Genomic DNA, 6,080 nt, shown 5'->3' with positions numbered 1-6,080 from the left:
AGTTTATTTATTTCTCAGTTAAAATCTGGCATACATACAGTCCCTGGCTCCAGAAAGTCCCTCTGAGAGAGAGAGAGAGAGAGAGAGAGAGAGAGAGAGAGAGAGAGAGAGAGAGAGAGAGAGAGAGAGAGAGAGAGAGAGAGAGAGAGAGAGAGAGAGTGTGTGTGTGTGTGTGTGTGTGTGTGTGTGTGTGTGTGTGTGTGTGTGTGTGTGTATGTGTATGTGTGTAGTGGGGTTTGAAATCAATGCCTGGGTGCTCTTCCTTTTTTGCTCAAGGCTGGCACTCTTGACACTTGATGCCATACCTGTACTTTAGGATATTTGTTGGTTAGTTGGAGATAAGAGTCTCACAGATTTTTCTGCCCATGCTGCCTTCAAACCAGTATCCTCAGATCACTGTCTCTTGAGTAGCTAGGATTGCAGGTGTGAGCCACAAGCACTGGGCTTATCTATGCTGTACTGTCTACTTCTGTCATCCCATAAATAGACCTCAGAATGGTTCAAGTTTAAGGAGTATTATAGTAGTATCCCCAGACCTAGCTATTCAGTTTCTTTATGTTCTAATGGTGCATTTTATAGTAGTTTCTCTTAAAATGCTATGGAAAATAGGAAAATACAAGATAATAACCAGTGGAATACTGTAAGATATTAATGTGTTTAGAAGACTTCTAGTGATGTATCTCAGGTCTTTGTCCTGGGTCCTTAGTAGCTCTTGTTCAGTGACTTTGGTATCATTGATGGAAATCTATAAAGAATGGCTGGGCACTGGTGGTACATGACTGTAATACTAGCTACTCAGGAGGCTGAGATCTAAGGATCATGGTTCTAAGCCAGCCCAGACAGAAAAGTCTGTGAGACTGTCTATCTCCAGTTAACCAGCAAAATGCCTAAAGTGGAGCTTTGGTACAAGTGGTAGATCCCAGCCTTGAGTAAAGAAGCTGAGGGATAGTGTCCAGGCTCTGAGTTCAAACACAAAAAACCCATCCAGAAGTGGAGGTGTGGTGTTGCTGTTCACACAGAGGAATCTGGGAACACAATGTCTGGTAGGCAGAAAGGGACCATACTATGCTGGTATAGACAAAGTTTATTGAAACATCACATTCTTATATACAGCACACAAGCAGGAGAAGTAAATCTTCAGTCAGGGGCAGGGAGTTAATCTTAAACAGTTTTATGGGAATACAGACAATGAGAGTTTAAGTCAGTAAACTGGAAAAACTAATCCTTTTGTCATCAAATGTGCAGTTCCAGTAATCAAGGTTGTAAAAGTAGGTAAAGCACAGGTGAGTACACAAAGGGGGTCTGGAGGCATTGTTCTACAGGGTTAACTAGATGAAGCACAAATGGCACTTCCCGCCAACCATTGCCAACCATTACCTGAGTCTGGCGCTGGGAGCAGAACCTTTGCTCCACATGGAGGAAGGGGTGTCCCTTCCTCCCCCAGAGGAATGCATTCCTGCATGCACCCTCATGGCACACAGGAGCTCCGATGGGGTTACGTGGGTCGATGCCTCTGACAGTGTGGTTCAAGTGGTGTGCTGAGGCCTTGAGTTCAAACACCAGGACTGGCACAAAAAAGACAAATTATACAGTGTAAAATCCAGAGGACTCCTCAGAGAATAGGTGACAGTAACTATCAGATTATCTAAAGAAGTTATAAGGGCTGAATCTAACAAGATGATACTTTGAAATCTTTTCCTTTTGGTCCTGCTAATTTCTTTTTCTTTCTTTTTTTTTTTTTTTGGTAAGTCTTGGGGTCATGGGGCTTGAACTCTGGGCCTGGCGCTGTCCCTCAGCTCTTTAGCTCAAGGTTAGCATTCTACCACTTGAGCCACAGCACCACTTCCAGCTTTTTCTGTTTATGTGGTGGGGAGTAATCTAACCTAGGGCCTCATGCATGCTAGGCAAGCACTCTACCACCGAGCCACCTTCTCAGCCCCCTGAAAGACTTAATTTCTTGAAGTGTATCTTTAACAACATAAATGAAACTAGGTATTTTCATATATAAGTTCAATGTGAAACAATTTGACAAAACACTTTTCCTGGGCTACATCAAGGTAACTAGGGCAGTCAGAGAGGATTTTTAACACAATACTGTCCATGAGGCCATATATGGAGACTTTGATTCAGTTTTGGGTATAGCCTTATTTTATTTTTATAGTGCTGGGGTTTGAACTTAGAAATTGGGAGGCAGGTGCTCTTCCTCTTGAGCCATGCTTCTAGCCCTTAGGTGTAGATTTTGAAGTCTATTGACATAAAATAGCAAACAGGAACTTATGTGGGTTATAAATTTATCTTGAAAAATTGCTGAAAGAAATTTAGGGAATGAGGGTGGAGAGCTTTAGGTATAATAGCTGTTACTGAAGTCCTGAGATGATTTTGGACAGATTCTTTTTGACATATTCTACATAGGGCCAGAGATTAAAAAAAAAAAGATCAGTGGATATAACTAGAGAAGCAGAATGCACAAATAAGTTTGCAAAATTTATGGCTTAAAGAGTAATTAGAATATCTATGGAATATCCACCTGCCTTAAAAACTAGAACATTGCTGATAACCATGGAAGCCCTTGGATGCCTCTGCTGTCAGTGGGCAAGTCTTTTTAATGCTCCCTGTCCACTTTTGTTCTTGGTTTTTTGGTTGGCTTATCAAGACAGGGTCTTGTTATGTTCTCTACTATAGCCTCAAAATTACAATCTTCAGGCTGGGAAGTTGGCTCAGTGGTAGAGTGCTTGCCTTGCATGCATGAGACCCTGGGTTCAATTCCTCAGCACCACATAAACAGAAAAAAGCAGGAAGTGGCTCTGTGGCTCAAGTGGTATCCTTGAGCTGAAGAGCTGAGGGACAGAGCCTAGGCCCAGAGTTCAGCCCCCACAACTGACCAAAAAAAAAAAAAAGAAAAAAAATCACAATCTTCTTGCCTTATCCTCCCAAGTGCTGGAGGCCCACATGGCTCTCTGTTATTTTTAGTTGTGATTTGATGGATCATTCAATGGAATGGTAATGAGTCTGCAATTCACCATAAGGAAATTACTCCTGAAGCTATGGAAAACAACCACTCTGCTTTAGGAATTGTACATTCTTTCTAAGGTAATGATTACTATCTACATTGGGTACAATGAATGAGAGTCCTATATCTGGCATCAGTTGATTTAAGATTACTTTTTGTTATAACTTGTTGCTTAGACTAGTGAAGAATGATATGTTGAGCATTAATCCTCTAGTTAGATTGAAAACATTTCCAGACTAAAAAATGTGAACACAGATGTTCAGAATCAGCCTTGAATATCTCTAAACAAAGCATTGGCTGTGTTTACCCACACACGGGATTTCTGAGTGGAGAACTTTTTACAAACAAAAAAGTTTGAATTGTTCTATGTCCCAAAGAGCCTGTTTTTTTTTTTTTTTTTTTTTCTGTAGAGGATCACGTTTCATTAAATGACCAATTCTGTCCTAAGAATAAAGTAGAGTTCTAGTGATGTCTCCATTCCCTTTTTCATTCCTTACAAATTTCTAAATTGGAATGTTCTTGTAATCTAATACAGACTAAGTAATGGAAGGAAGCTCATAAAGGGGCTGCCAGGTTTGGGGTAGGTAGCAGCTACACTTGGTACAGTGAGAAAAAGATCTTGTGAATAAGATTCAAATAGTTGTAAGATGCATTAATTCTGAGATTGACATTTAGACTGCCAATCAGTTTAGTTCTTCCGGAAACGATGTAGCAATCTGAAGTCTACATATATCAGAGCATCTTTTTTTTTTATTTTTTAAAATTTTTGTTGTGGTCTTGAACTCAGGGCTTGAACTGTCCTACTTTTGTGCTGAAGGCTAATGCTGAACCATTTGATATTTTTAGTGGTTAAATGGACATGAATCTGACTTCACACTGTGGTCCTCAGATCTTAGTCTCTTGAATAGCTTTCTGTACTTTTTCTTTTTTTCTTTTCCTGTACTTTTGGAGATGCAGTTTCATGAGCGTCTCTGCCTGGGCTGGCTGGATTTCAGCCTCCAGGTGAGTTAATAGGCCCAGCTTGCTCATTAAAAAAAAATATTTGTTTATGCTCATATTGAGGCTTGAACTCAGGATCTAGTTGCTATCCTTTGGTTTTTTTTGTTCAAAGCTTCTGCTCTACCACTTGAGGAACTTATACCTTTTTGTTGGTTAATTGAAAATAAAAGTCTCACAGACTTTCCTACTTAGACTGGCTTTGATCCCCAGTCCTCAGATATCATCCTGCTGAGTATCTCTGACTTTTTTTTAAAATAAAAAATACATAATTTTATTATTGTTAAGGTGTGCACATTAGTTACTGTTTTATAAGTCAGGAAATGTTGACATATCCTTATATGCATACAACTTGATCAGGTTCATCCCTTTTTTTCAATCTTCTTCCACTCCATTGTGTTTTCACACTTGTACATAAGCTATTATCACCATATTTTTCCTGTTTCAACTTTCTGTGTCTACTCACTAGTACACACATCTGGACAGAACCATTTTTACCCTCATGCTGTCTGTCTTTTTTTCAAAGTGAATGTTAATTGCTCAAAGCAGTTTTACTTGGATATATACATATATGTGTTTTTTTTTTTTTTTGTCAGTCCTGAGGCCTGAACTCTGGGCCTGGGGGCCGCCCCTCAGCTCTTCAGCTCAAGGCTACCACTCTACCAGTGGAGTCACAGCACCACTTCTGGCTTTTTCTGCTTATGTGGTGCTGGGGAATCAAACCCAGGGCCTCATGCATGCAAGGCAAGCACTCTACCACTGAGCCACCTTCCCGGCCCTATAACATATATGTTTTAATCAGATTGATCCGTTTAATTGCTCTTACTTTTTCATCACCCCACTCCTTTTATTCAACAGCTTTTAGTGAGTTTTGTTAAGTGGCCTTTTAAAAAAATCTGATAGTATTATTTTTCTTTATTTTAAATTTTCATTTGCAACTTTGTTAGCTATTTACAGATTTGATGTCAAGTATAAAAAATGGCATCCCAAACTGAGAAAAAATGTATTTAAAATTAAGGGAAATAACATTTAGGGAATGATAACAGGGGCTGGGCACTGGTGGCTCAAACCTGAAATGCTAGCTATTCAAGAGGCTGAGATCTGAGGATCGCAGTTCCAAACCAACCTGAACAGGAAAGTCTGTGAGACTCTTATCTCCAATTAACTACCAAAAATCCAAAAGTGGATCTGTGGTTTAGGTGGAAGATTGCCTGCCTTGAGTAAAAAAGGTAAGGGACAGTGCATAAGCTCTGAGTTTAAGCCCCAGTACCAGCACACACACACAAAGAAGGCAAAAAGAATTCATTCTTTGTGTTCTGAACATTGTGTACATCTGTATAAATCTAGCCTAGTAACAGACTTCCTGTTCTGGTAGTTGCTTCTTTTGTTTGATGGCTAACATAGGAGGATACTATGGAAATTAGTATTCTTTCAGGGATCATTCATTGGTTCTATGTACATTTGTTGAGTACTTGTATCAGGTATTAAACTAGAAACCATGATTTGAAAGGTGAGAATTCTACAGGAGACAGACAAGTAATTGGAATGCAATGTCATAGTGTGTTCAGGGTACACGCACAGACATGTCAAAGTCTACCTTTGATAGACCATAATAGTATATGCAGGAAAGGTCTGGTATCAAGTTAATGTTGGAGCAGGATTAAGGAGAAGGATTAAGTTAGTACTGTGGAAGTCAAGACAACAGAAGCAGAAGTCAGCACTTGTGTAGAAGTACTGAGCTATGATGGTACATGGAAATGACTGGAAGTTAAAAGTGTGACAGGAAAGCTTTGAGAGAAAAGAAGGTGAAGAGAGCCAGGTGCAAGTGGCTCATGCCTGCAATCCTTGCTACTCAGAAGGCTGAGACTTGAGGATTGAGGTTCAAAACTAGTCTGGACAGGAAAGTATGTGAGACTCTTTTTTTTAAGTCAGTCATGGGGCTTGAACTCTGGGCCTGGATGCTGTCCCTCAGCTCTTCAGCTTAGGGTGAGCTCTACCACTTGAGCCACAGTACCACTCCAGTTTTCTGGTGGTTTATTGGAGATAAGAGTCTCATGGGCTTTTCCTGATTGGG

Source organism: Dipodomys merriami, unplaced genomic scaffold (assembly GCF_024711535.1).
Source record: "Dipodomys merriami isolate MVZ:Mamm:240054 unplaced genomic scaffold, mDipMer1.0.p SCAF_1, whole genome shotgun sequence".
Taxonomy (NCBI): domain Eukaryota; kingdom Metazoa; phylum Chordata; class Mammalia; order Rodentia; family Heteromyidae; genus Dipodomys; species Dipodomys merriami.
The sequence above is the reverse complement of the archived record's forward strand: the minus strand, read 5'-3'. Positions refer to the sequence as shown.